At 45.3% G+C, this 13,818-nt stretch overlaps 1 protein-coding gene across 19 annotated transcripts in view; it reads left to right on the top strand.

Moving 5' to 3' along the window:
* The window catches only part of KIAA1217 (KIAA1217 ortholog), a 493,308-nt gene that overhangs the window by 401,257 nt on the left and 78,233 nt on the right, over positions 1 to 13,818 (top strand). Inside the window, exon 1 of one of the 19 annotated variants that reach the window (XM_032621041.1) lies at positions 3,009 to 3,232. The exons of 15 other annotated variants lie outside the window; for them this stretch is intronic. The gene's annotated coding sequence lies outside the window, so the exon portion shown is untranslated. Of the gene's footprint in view, positions 1 to 3,008; positions 3,233 to 3,866; positions 4,165 to 13,818 lie in introns of those variants that run through there. 3 more of the 19 variants (XM_032621039.1, XM_032621042.1, XM_032621043.1) reach the window with 3 other exon arrangements.

The raw sequence follows: 13,818 nt of genomic DNA, 5'->3' as shown, positions 1-13,818 counted from the left end.
CCCTCAGTAATTCTGTAGGGAAGACGTTGGGAGCATGAGTCCTCTCAGAGCTGCTCAGCGACCTGAAGGACATGAGATTTCACACTTAAACAGAGAAGGAAGTAGTGACAGTGTTGAGGCTGAAGATGGGGGTTCTCGCTGCCTCGCTTCTTAGTCCTGTGTGAAGTTGGACAAGGTTCTTAACTCCTCACACTTCCATTTTCTCACCATTCACGTGTGGAGAGTGACACCGGACCTCCTGACCCGTGCATTTCACTTCGTTCTGTAGCTTGTGAAATAAAATCACCATTGAAAGCACTGTCTTAACTGCAAACTGCTGGATGATGACGATGATGATGATGGTGTGTGTGTGTGTGTGTAGCCATCTTCCATCGTACCTTCACCCCATGGAGTTATCTAGATTTTTCTTGGCTGTCATCCCACGATAAGAGAAGTGGAGGAGAGGGGAATTCCCTGGCAGTTAGGACTCCACGCTTCCACTGCAGCGGGCAGGGGTTCAGTCCCTGGTCGGGGAACTAAGATCCCACATGCCTCGTGGTGCGGCCAAAAAAAGGGGAAAAAAAGTAAAATCCTTCGTAGAATGAAAAACACTATAAATAAATAAAACAGTATATTATATATTGTAGGATGTTATGTTGACCAGTGAAATAGGAGTTTAGAGACTTGTCCTAAAAAGAAAAACAAAATCTAAGGCACTGAACATCTGTATTTGGATGACGGAGATGACTTATCGCGGAGCACCAAAAGGGGGTTGTGTATAAAAGTAATTGTCTGTGCAGGAAATGGGTGGATGTGCAGAGATGAGATAAATAATGAGGAGTTCTTTGTACCATCGTTGGAAGTGGTAGCAAGAAAATATCATTTTACAAACTGTAACTATTTTAGATATAAAAGGAGGTTGTCCTTGCCTGAGTATCCCAACAGAAGATTGAGTGTCGGTATGAGGACATTGTTCTCTTATCTGTGCTGCAGCTCTGCACAGTTACTGATTGTGGCTTGGAAGTTACATGATTTATTTCATGTTACTTGTTATGCGTTTCCATCCTGAGATCTTGAGTCACCACTGGGCACAGTATTAAGTCAGCCAGCGGGTCTGGTGCAGGAGGGCTCAGCAGAGTTGGCTGTGTCAAAATATTTGTGGGAATAACGCTCGTCTTAAATATAGCCAGAAGCTCACCGTGTCTTTCCTGAGAATTAAATAATTTTGGCAACAGTCTGTCTGTCTCGTGTCTGGGAAACATTCCATTTATGACCAAATGAAACATTAATAGACCTTCCAAATGACCATCTTTCCAATTTTAACAGTGTAAGAAAGATGAATTTGAAAATTTTCCAGCATCAAAATCACTCCTCTTCACAATAGCATCTTTGTGTTTATAAGAGTGGTTTAGATTTTCTTTTAGCATATGTACTTTTTTAAAAAGCCAATAAAGCAGCAAATGCGAAAGGGGAAATAGGAATAAATTTCACAAGACCGTTAGCCTTACCAGAGCATAAAAAGTATTTCCTGTTGAGGTAATGCTGACTATTTATTAGCATGTCTTTTCTTAATACTCACTAGAAATAAATTGCTTCCACTTTGCCTGTAGTGCCAGTCAGTGAAAGGAACAGGGAGAATGAATAGTAGGACACTTGACACACTGCTGGGAAGCGCCGGTTCACAAAGGTTGTAGCATCTGAGCTAGGCAGCTGAGAACTTGGCCAAGTAACAGAAGCAGAGCGTGGGATGTTGGTGATTGGGTCCACCCAGAATGAGCCAAACTTTGCAGTGAGTTGTCCTGTAAGAGCCATTCTCTGGAGGGCATAGGCCACCCAGGTGAAGCCGAGTTCTGTGGCACCAGAACCCTGTTTAGGGAATTACCTTGCCTGATCCCCCAGCCGGCACTGGGTTACTGAACTCCCCTCTCTCCTGGGTGAGCTGGGCGCTGAATCCTTACTAGAGAGCATTTAACTCATCCCGATTCACCACGGCATTGGGCCAGCTCTCACGCTCCTGATGGTGGATTACTGCTCTAGTCCTGACCAAGCCATGCCTCTCCTGCCCAGGCGGTGCCCTGAAGCATTTTGAGCGTAAAAGAAAATTGCCCTGAACATGGCAGGAAGGAAGAGATGGGAGAGGTGACCAGGACCACGTCTCACCGTGCACCCACCGACTCCCAAGGTAGCAGGGCCCACAGAAGCCACCTGCCGCTAAAGCAGTGGACGTGGACTCCCGTGCTGAGCTGGGTGGGGTTCACGTGGCCAACAGCAGTGACAGCTCAGTGCTTCTGGGCCGGGGGGCAGGGCCAGCAGAACCCAGACACTCCACATTCGTTCACCTCCCTAACGGTCCTACACATACGAAGAGCCAGGTCCATTCGTACAAGAATGCTGCTGGTCAGGACATCTTATGCCCTACAACTGGGGCTTTGGGGTGGCAGTCGGGGTGGGACCACAGCTTCACCTCCATCCCCCTTCCTGGAAAGCACGCGTTTGACTAAGGGACCAAGACCTGCCAAATGGATACCAGATGTGTCAGGGGCCAAGACTGTGTGCTTCCCATACTCCGGTGAGAGATAACAAACTCTTGCCAATTAGATTAAAAATCAAAACAAGGCTTTTCACATTCCATCTACTCTTCTCCGACCTCTTAGGTGGCATCTGTTACAACCACTTCATCCAAATATTGTTTCGAATGAGACATCTTAGGAGGAAAGCAATGTCATGGGCTCCGTGTTCTCCTTCCTTTAATCAGAGCTTTTTGATAGCAGTAAACAGTTTTTTTAGAGAGAGAGAGCCTGCGACACTGACTGGATTTGAATTTAAGAAACATCATGGAATTCTTTTGGTCAGCAAGAACGACCTCTAAAGGCCTTAAAATGTTTGAAAAATGCACGTGGTCGTGGGGTGTGGCGTAAGGCCAGCAGGGCTTCCAGCCCAGCCTTCAGAGCTGTTTGTCCCTGGGTTCCCACTGGAATGGCTTTCTGCCCCATTCGGTCCCCGAGGGCTCAGAAAGCACGACGGTGATTACACAGAGCCTACCTGGGAGCTAAGGAAATGCTTCCTCGCTCTCACCTTTTGTTGGTAATATGTTAATACCTGTCTCTTCTGAGGGCTGCACAAGCCACTTCTTGTTGGGAACACAGCCCTCCTAGTGCCCGTTCCCCTGGAAGAAAAGAGCTGTGTTGACAGCGATTGCCCACGGGGGTCTCCGGAGACTGCCCCGGCCTTCCCCTCCTCCGTCTTGTCGAGGGTAAGTCAGAAGGACTCAGTCTCCCTTTCCCAAATACCCTCTTTGCTTAGCCTTGGCTGGTCCTCTGTCTCTTTCCCACCCCTTTCAGGTATGTTTTCTAGAATGATTGCACTTGCCTGGTGCTCCCTAGGTCTGATTCATGGCTGCTACTCAAAGTTCAGCTTGGTAAAACCTGGTTAATTAATAGACAGCCTCCTCTGTCACCCTCGTGTTTACCCTCCGGCGTTATAAACCAGGGGGAAAGGCTCACGTTTCCTTCGGTTGTCAACCCACGGACTTCAAAAGTCTGGCAGCAGAATGGGCATTGGGTGCTGGCCCATCTGGGCTTTCTCAGGAGCCCCCCCGTCTCCAGCAGAACACTGAGAGTTGGACCTGGGGAAAGTGAGCATGTGGGGGTTTCTGATGATTTTGTTTGCTGGTCGCTGGTCGTTTGCTTGTGTTCGTGACCCTCTTCGCCTTAGTAAGATCTGTCTTGTAATATTTCCTTCATTGTTACCCCATTTACCTAGGCCTCTCTGAGTTCATTTGTTGGTGTGTGTTTTCCGTGTGAGCAGTTGTTAGAGGACTGAGTCACCCGTGCGGTAGCCTGTGGTTGGATGTGGGCTGAGGTTATTCAGTGACTAATATCCAAGGGGAGGAGAAATTGGCTTATCGTGGGGAGGACGTCTTTTTATCCATGCCTGTAGCAGCTTCGCTCAGAAGACCGGGGTAAAACAGAATGGTCTTTACTGGTCGTGAACACCAGGGAACATTTTAGGATCTGTGTTTGTGTGTGTGTGATTTCTTCTCTGAAAAGAAAGCTGTCTAAAATGTCCACGTGTGGAACCGGGACATTGAGATGAAGCCGGCAAACAAAGGAATCGCGTGATTGAGAGCTCAGCCAATGTGCTTTTTCCCGGCGTTAGCTGCACAGGTGATCTCCTTAAGAGAAAGTAAGTGGCTTTAATTCTTTGAGGATGAAAGAATCTCCTAAGACCCATTTTCAGTTTTGTCTGGTGACTTCATTGTATGGTCTGATTGAGTGGTGTGTTTACAAATCCTAGACTTGGAAGGGTGGGGTTTGAAATACAATAAACTGTACATGACACTCCCTTCCGCAAAGAATATATATATATATTTTTTTTAATGCTCCATAAAGAGACATGATTACATGAGACAGTTTCCCAAATCATTTGAAAGAAACATTTTTCATCCTAGATTTTTTTTTCCCAGAAGCCATTGTAAGTTTTTTCTCCTCCTCTTTTATATTCAAGAAACTTGTAAATGAGTAATATTGGATTTAACTTACGGTGTTTGGGGGGAAACGAAATATAGGTATGTTAGGATTCCTACCTCAGACTTCAGGTGATTAATTTGAAACTGCCCCAGATTCATTCTGGTCTCTAAGGAGGGTTAGCCAAGCAGCGTATTGAGCCGGGTGCTATGAGCAGGGCAGCGGCCTCTCAGCTGGGGCCACGGTGCAGAGGCTCTGGAAGAAACTATGCTGTTTACGAGAATTGGAGGGACTCACTCAACCAAGAGCTGGCCGTAGTTTGGGCAGTAATGGAAGGACGGAGACAATGCCCAACAAACCGATGAACAATGAGGAATAGCCTCATTCATACGTTGCCAGTATATCTAGCGCAAATAAATGAATTTTTTCTTTGTCTGGGCCGAGGTGCAGGGAAATAAATATCCATGTTGTGTCCTGGGGAGGTGTTAAAAGAATCTTTATTTTTGTATTTAGGTCATCTCTTTCTTGCTGTAAAATTAAATGCTTTAAAGCTCACATAAAAAAAAAAAAAAAAAAAAAGCTCACATAAAGACGTTAGGGTTGAAATTTTCTGGGCTAAAAGTGTCAGTGAGATAACATGTCAGATATTTTCAACTTTCTAAGAGCGATGAAATGATACAGAAGATTAGTGACCATCAGAAGAACTGGTGGGAGAATAAAGGATTCAGGTATATTAAGGTGAATAGCAACTGTGGGCATGTGTGTGTATGTGTGTGTTTTGCTTATTTATTTTACATTTAAAGTTTAATATAAGTTTCTCCTAAAAGGTCTGACTTTGAGTAATACTATAGGAAAAACGTAGCATGTATTTAATGTCATTTCTTTACTCGTTAGCCAAAACACAGTTGAAATACAAAACAAAACAAGACCATGCAAGTGCCTGATTCTAGGAAGATACCTCCATAGAAAGAACACTAATACAAAGGGCTGGGATTTTTTTTACACTATGAATTATAGCATCTTAACTGTCATCCTGGTTCAGTCAGTCATGCAATGAGTATCTCCTATATATAAAGTCCACTTTTTTTTTTTTTTTTTTTTGGCGGTACGCGGGCCTCTCACTGCTGTGGCCTCTCCCGTTGCGGAGCACAGGCTTCGGACGCGTAGGCTCAGCGGCCATGGCTCACGGGCCCAGCCGCTCCGCGGCATGTGGGATCTTCCCGGACCGGGTCACGAACCCATGTCCCCTGCATCGGCAGGCGGACTCTCAACCCCTGCGCCACCAGGGAAGCCCCTAAAGTCCACTTTTTATTGGAATAGCAAGTGGACTCCTTGGAAGGTCATACAGAAGACTTCAGAAAGATTCTGTCTCCCCATACCTTCTGCCTCATCCTAAGAGTGATTTGCCTTTGGTTGCTCTGTATCCTTTAGTGTATGAACCCAAGTTATCTAATTTTAAGGGTTTATTCAAGCGGTAGATTTAAAACATTTCCCTACTATATCATGGGAAGATGATGTCATTCTCTACTTGGGCTCCATGTAGAGCCAAGGATGAAATTATCAAGGTTCTTCTCAAAACTCGATCTTGGAAAGTCAGTCCTGGGTTGGCAAACCAAAAGAATTTTGCCAAAGGCTTCCAACCTCTAGGTCACCCATATTGATGGAGACTTTCAACCTTAGATTACCTGTTTTGGCATAGCAGAATGCTTGTATTCCCCTCCACTGTGGATAACTCAGGTGGACAGTAATTCATTCAGTGACCCTGTTGGATAATGGCAGGATTATTTTGAAGTGGACAAGGCAGGGCTGACATACAGCATTACCATCAGGTACGTAGTGTTGATCACTTATGGCTACGATCCATCCTCGTTGGCTGAGGTCCCATTCTGGCTGGTTGGTACCCGTGTGATACAGGCTGTTGGATGTTAAATGTTTTTACTATCACCTGCATTTCCCATATGAATGCACAGTGTATCTGAATTATTGTTAATTAATTGTTACATTTCTTTCTGAATTCATCTGCACAAGAAAGTCTAATGAGATTTTTCTAATAAGTTTTTTCACATGTGTTTTATTTTAAATTTTATATAACTTCATTTCGTTTAGTTATATAATGTGCCTCCTAGCCATTTCTTTTCACATCACCAAACATGTTTTTAAAAGACCTATGCAGGCATGTCTGTTGTTTTAAAAGAAATTTACTCAAATTTTTATTAATTAAAATTAACTTTACATTTTTCTTTCATTGATACTCTTTATTCTTCTAGACAGTTCTGTACTCCTAGGAATGTTGATGGCTCATTTTGCTCTCTTACCAGAAAAGGGGGGTTCTCTATGTGTTCATTTGGTTCAGGATCCCCCAAATCCAGATGAAGCCGGATGAGGAGGAAAGAGAGAACAGGGAGTAGTGACTAACCCCGTTAGGACTATTGTTCATCCTAAGTGGGTTCTAGACATTTGAAACTCTATTCTTTGCGGGGAGTGGGGATGAATAACAATAATGCCAATAGTACCTGCTATTTGTTGCACCTGATTGACGTTGAGCACCATGTGACGCTTTATACACAGTGGCATCTGTTGGAATATATCTTTACGTGTGTTTGGGTTGATTATTGCATTGTGTGGTCTGATTGGGTGGGGAATTTGGCCAAATACGCACTGCCGGCTGAGCCAGTCCCTCTTGTATTTTATCACCTGTGAAGCCCTGCCATGCTTACCACCGAGCCTGACCTTTCTTTTCATTGAGCCCTGCATTGAGGAAGACGGGGGGAGAGGTATTTATAGAGGATCCATGTTGATCTACTACAAAACTTTGGTTATATGGTTGCTCCAGCCATTCTGGAATGGGAATCAGGTATATTACCGCACAGTGACCTTGGGAATGCCCTCCTGGTCTATGGCCGTGAGCCCCTGAGCCTTGAGAGTGTGTGGGCTGGAGCATCGGGACTGGGCCATGTGGTGGAGCGGACACAACTGGAGGCTGACCTTGACCTCACCCTAGGTGTGACTCCCCAAGGGCTGGGAACTGGGGTGAGGGTCCCAGGGGTGAGGACAGCCTGAGGGTATCCCAAGTCCGGTTTAGAGGGGGAGAACAGACTAGTCTACTGTGGCGTGCGTGCGTGTGTGTGGTGCGTGTGGTGTATGGTGTGTCTGTGTGGTGTGTGTGTGTGTGTTGGGGAGGCAGGGGTAGTGGAGATAAAATCGTAACGTCGAGTGAGGAGCCTGCATACTCTGGGATCCCCTAGGGGCTCAGGAGCCGGTTCAGTAGTGCTTGGATAACGTACCCCTCAAAGGGCTCCTTTAGGTTGCTAATATTTGCATTTTGCCTGCATTTTTTTGTCAGTCGTTTCTATTATGAAATCCACCATAATGTGTAAAACTCCCCGGGTCAGGGATTCTGCATTGCTGGGTCCTTCCAGTGACAAGATGAGGAAGCCTGTGGGAGACCAGCCAGTTCATCCCCTGCATCCTCATGACCAGATGTAGGTAAGAATGTATCCTCTCAAGAGCAGGAAGTTCCCCTCCAGGGCGGGAACTTATGGGCTTGTTTAGAGCTGTGTCCTAGAATCATGCTTGGTTCTTAGCAAGTGCTTGGTAAATATTGTTTACTAAGTGAATTAATTTATAAGGTAAGGAATCGATATGTGTTCAGGGCATTGGGCTCTGTTTCCTTTTCAACCTTCTTCTTGTTGCCTCTTCTATGTCTTCTCTCACCCACACTACGGGTCTCTCAGCTGCTTATCTTGATTTTCGTCCATTTGAGCCCACCTCCTCTCTCCTCACGCCCCTACCTCACCCACCCTCCAATCATTTATACCCTCCTTGTCTGTCACATCTCTGAGAAGTCCAAATGGAAATGTGGCTTCTGTGATAGCACAAATCAAACTAGAAGACAGAGCTTGGGAGGTGCCACTGGCTGTCCGTCCCCTCCCTTGTAGCCGTTTGGAGAATCTCAGTGAGCATGACCCTCCTGGGCTTTTGTCAAAACAAAAAGTACCACCTATTCACATCCTGAATTCATTTGTATTTTTGATTCTGCCCCTTGCTAAATAAAACAGTGCGCCTGCAAATTAGTTTCCTCTTTTGCCATTAACTTGCTTCCTTTTTTTAAAATTAAGATCTAATTGACATATAACATTATATTAGTTTCAGAGGTACAACATAATGGTTCAATAGATGCATATATTGTGAAAAAATGACCACACTAAGTCTAGTTGACATCCATCACCGCATAGTTAACAATTGTTTTCTTGTGATGAGAACTTTTAAAATCTACTCTCTTAACTTTCAAATACAATACAGTATTATTAACTATAGTCACCATGCTGGACCTTACATCCGCAGGACTTAAATGTATTTTATAACTGCAAGTTTGTATCTTTTGACCATCTTCACCCATTTCACACACATACCCCCAGCCCCCCGGGCACCCACCTCCTGCGTCTGGCAGCCACCGATCTGTTTTCTGTATCTATGATTCTTGAGTTATTGATTCTTTAGTCATTGTTTCTTCTAAAGGAGAGCTAGTGGGAGAGTCCTAACTCTCCTGAACTGGGTGGTAATGAAACAGCCCAGAAATCACTGCTGCCTGGGCAAGTACTGCGGGGCTTATGACGACCTCTCCCAGCATGCTCACCATCGTCACGTGGCAGCCCCAGAGCGGGTACTGTTAGCATTCTTCCTCCCCGCCATGCCTGGGGTTCCCTTCCCTCTTCTATCTCTTGCCATCCCTACTATGCATTTGCCTCCAATTGCACTCATCTCCTGAATCATTATTTCCTCCTGACCTCTCAGATCTTGTTTCTCATAGTAAGGCATCAGCAAATGAGTAAAACTTCCCTCCAGACTTTCCCCATGCATCTCCTTTCTCTCTCTGGCCATGTCCCTATATTGTATCAGCTTGAAAAGATGCGAAAGATGCTTACTATCTACTTTCCAGGGCCTCCACTCGAAAAATGTGCCCAAGCTGAGCTTTAGGAGACAGTTTAGCCCTTTTGGTACATTAGACCTACATGGTTTCTTAGTGTCTCTAAGAAGCTATGACCTCAGTATTTAAACCACTGCACTGTTTTTTCCCTCAGACCCCACAATGTTGAGCTCTACATCAGGTATATTCATTTCCGGTGATTGCTCTGACAAACTACCACAAACTTAGTAGCTTAAGACACCACAAATTTGTTATTTCCCAGTTGTGGAGATCAGAAATACAGAATGGTTTCACCGGCCGATGCCAAGGTGTTGGCAGTGCCACACTGCCTCCGAAGACTCTAGGGGAGAATCCCGTTCTTTGCCTTTTCCAGCTGCTGGGGGCTGCGGCATTCCTTGGCTCATGGCTCTCTGCTCCATCTTCAGAGTCGGCAGTGTAGCCTTGTAATAGGGAAGAACCTTTTGTGTTCTATTACAAGCTAGCTAATCACTAAAGGGATGTTGCCTATAAGCTTAAATTACACATAATGGCCCATCTCTGGGACCCCTGACTCCCAGGTAATAAGCATTAAGTTAAAATAATTTTTTTTAGCTCACAAGAAACGTCTTGACCAGACCCACCTGTGAATGACTGCAGGGAGAAAGAAATTAACACCTCCCCCTCTGGAGGCTGACCGGAAGCAGGAAGTGTTTGACTTTACTCCCTCCCCTTTTAGTATAAAAGGAGCCTGAGTCCTGACTCAGGCAAGATGGTTGTTTGGTGGGGGTGAGTGTGTGTACGTTGTCTTCTCGGGCTGCTGGCTTTCCGAATAAAGTCGCCAGTCCTCACCCCGACACCTCATCTCTTGATTAATTGGCCTGGCGTGGGGCGAGCAGTATGAGCTTGGACTCAGTAACAAATTTGGGGGAGCCATCCAGCAGCCTTGCTGCTCCTGGCCAGCCGGCCCCGGTTGGGGAATTTCCCGGTAAGGCCCTAGCAGCTGCCGGGTCCACTTGTCCTGAGGATCTTCCCTTCAAAGTTCCTCGAAGCAGCACCGGCTGCCCCAGCACTTGGCAGTTGGAGCAAGGAATGGACATCTGGGAGCCGACAGTTTGCATGCAATAGGGTAAGTCGCTCCAGTGTGTACAGCCGGGAACTGTGCTTCCTCTCTTCGTTTGGGGCCTTTTCTCCGGAATAAGCCAATTTGTTCTGTATTTGAGTGGGATACCCTGTTGGAGAGAGGCAGGAGTTGTTGGGCTTCTACCCTACGTGTCAACTGGTTTGTTTGTTTCTTTGGATGCTAGCATGTGTGTGGTGCCTTTTGTGTTTTGTTTGTCTTGAATTTCTATCTTTAAGAATGGGGGTGCTTCCCTGGTGGCGCAGTGGTTGAGAGTCCGCCTGCCGATGCAGGGGACGCGCGTTTGTGCCCCGGTCCGGGAGGATCCCGCGTGCCGCGGAGCGGCTGCGCCCGTGAGCCATGGCCGCTGAGCCTGCGCGTTCGGAGCCTGTGCTCCAGCAGCGGGAGGCCCGCGTAGCGCAAAAAAAAAAAAAAAAAAAAAAAGGGGAATGTTTCAACTATTCCTAAAGAATGTTCTCTGAGGTGCATTTTGGGTAAGGGATCTGATTACAGCTCTGAAGCCATGTGTCAGAGGAAGATGATATTTTGTTACAATAGTGTGTAGCCACAGTACCTGTTAGGATCTCTACAGGGGGGTTAGGCAGGGTTATCTTGGGGCTCTGTGCACCATGTACTGTTACCCTTGCTGTGTTACTTACGTCATTTATGGTCTCCTGTGTCGATGGTATATGTAAAAACCCAAGACCAAACTTGAGGGTTTATTTAGGATTTTCTGTGTGTTCTTTGGGTTTTGGGTTTCATTTTGTTTGGTACCGTTTCTCCGTTTACAGCCAAATCAGTTTTGTGATACTTTAAACTTTTACTGATGTCAAATGGAGAAAAGTAAAAGGGAAAAAAACCCTGTCTGCTCTTGTCCAAGAGTGGGACATTCCGAGGAAGAGAACGTTTCCACTTGGGTTCGTAAAATCACCAAAAGCTACAAATAGAAATAAGTCTTTTCCATAAATATTACTAAAAAGGGTTTAGCCATCTGTACAGGTGACCTTGATTTGTCCCATCTGCCAGAAACCCCGTCTGCATCCAATCTTTTGTAACTGATGCGTTTTACATTGTTGTACTTGATTCATGGCTAAAATTTTGGAATGGGAACTATGACATCCCTGTGTGTGTTTGTACGTGTGTTATAGATGTGTGGCATCGCCAGAAATTTGTAAAAGAGCTCTATTTAATTGGCTTAAAGGAAATTAAGTGCTTAAGTGAATACTCAAATATAAAAGAAACTGTCCAGAATGAGTTTCAGGCTCACGTCATCTAGGAAATTCAGTATTGAATTAATATCTGGTGTTAAAGTTAGCTTAAGCTTGTTGGTTTGATACAGGTATGTCATTAGAGTCATCAACATTAGGTATAATACTTCATTGTACCTGGATTTACTAGAAATCAAGTAAGACCTTATTATTCCTGTTAAAAAGTTTGTCAGCAAGAAAAATAATGTGACAAAGCTTTTAAGTAAATAAAGGTAAATGAAGAGTTTTGGTTAAACTCTATGGGAATAATGTTTTGGAAACGTCTGTCTGGAATAGTCTCTCCAGATTTTCGTACCTTGAAACTAAACTTAGTTCTAAGGTAAGATTGAACTTAATTAAGAAAATAAATCTTGGGGCTTCCCTGGTGGCGCAGTGGTTGAGAGTCCGCCTGCCGATGCAGGGGACGCGGGTTCATGCCCCGGTCCGGGAAGATCCCACATGCTGCGGAGCAGCCAGGCCCGTGAGCCATGGCCGCTGAGCCTGTGCGTCCGGAGCCTGTGCGCCACAACAGTGAGAGGCCCGCGTATCGCAAAATAAATAAATAAATAAATATTGAAGGTAAAGTGGTACAAAATCTGAATTTGGTTCTCTAAGAGGACAAAGCTTTCTTAAAATATTGAACTCCTTTTAGTAATAGATCATGAGTTTTTGTTTAAGTGACCTGTATTTGCCATTGGGATCTTCTATCGCTGGTTAAAACTTTTGATATTTTTGACAGATGTCCCAAAGATCAAGTTCTAAGTGGGATTCATTTGACCTCTGGCTAACGTTGGGGTTTTCTGGAGGGTCTCTGGAACACCTCAAATTACTTGTTTTCTCCCCATCTCAGAGAGAGGAATATTGAACTAATTGGGCTTATTTGGTGTGATGAATTGCGTGGGAGGCATTGTCAAATGGGTGGTGATAAAACTTCTTAGGTTGTACTGTATGGGTAAATGTTGTTAACATATATATTCCAGAAATTATATGGAACTCCTAAAATTCCGGCACATCCTGGTAAGTGATATCAGTCATAACTTTAGTAATTACCGTATTGTCATAGCCGCAGCAGTGGTCACTTTTCTGTTCAGTTGCACTGCAATCCCAGCTGGTTGATGCCAAGGCAAAAAGGCATCCTTTTCACGGCTAGATGATCAGTTGCTATCTATAGTTTTACAGTGGCTTTTGAATGACACTCCAGCTATTTTGTGAAGAAACAAGCCAGAATAATGAAATCCTTTATGTGCAAGCATTTGTACTATTCCCAGCTTTCGAAAATAAGGAAGGGAATGAGAGGACATGTTGCTTCAGACCTTAACTCCTCTGGCTGAGCTGGCTGTCCCATCCGCTCCGGCCGTTATGTCAGTATATCCAACCCTTACACCACCTTCTATTCCTATCCAGGCCTAGTTCCTGACGCTGGGGCCCAGGACTTCCCTCCTTATAGGATCAATTAGAAAAAGCTGGGAATTCCCTGGCGGTCCAGTGGTTAAGGACTCAGCACTTTCACTGCAGTAGCCAGGGTTAAATCCTTGGTCGGGGAACTAAGATGCCACAAGCTGTGCAGTGCGGCCAAAAGAACAAAACAAAACAATCCTGTGCTAGTTTCTGGGGCACAGGGACTTGGTCTGGAATCGCCATCTAAGACCCAACAGGGCACCGAATTTGGGCCTGGAGCCACTTCTGCGACAGGGGTATTTTCCTTACGCCATTATCTCATGGGGGACCTAAATGGAAATGACCAGCGGCTGGGTTTCTCAAACTTGTTTAGTTGGAAAGATTGCAGCCCTCCTTATAGAGAGGATGCTCTACACCTGAAGCCCACTTGCCAGCTCCCACAGCTGAACCAAATGGGAACCCCGGTGAGGGAAGAAGGCCCTTATGAGAGCACTGCTCATTAGTGCGTCTTGGCAGGGCCTTGAAAGGGGAAACCAAGGCAAAAGGGTTGGAACAAAATTCAAGAAATGCAGCAAAACAAATGAAGACGCCTCTGAATTTTTGGAAAGGATTTATCAGGCCTACACACATCGTACTAATGCAGATCCCGAGGCCCCTGCAAATATTAGAATGGTAAATTTGACCTTTTGGGGCAAAGTGCCTCGG

Source organism: Phocoena sinus, chromosome 2 (assembly GCF_008692025.1).
Source record: "Phocoena sinus isolate mPhoSin1 chromosome 2, mPhoSin1.pri, whole genome shotgun sequence".
In the NCBI taxonomy this organism is placed as follows: domain Eukaryota; kingdom Metazoa; phylum Chordata; class Mammalia; order Artiodactyla; family Phocoenidae; genus Phocoena; species Phocoena sinus.
The sequence above is the reverse complement of the archived record's forward strand: the minus strand, read 5'-3'. Positions and strand labels throughout refer to the sequence as shown.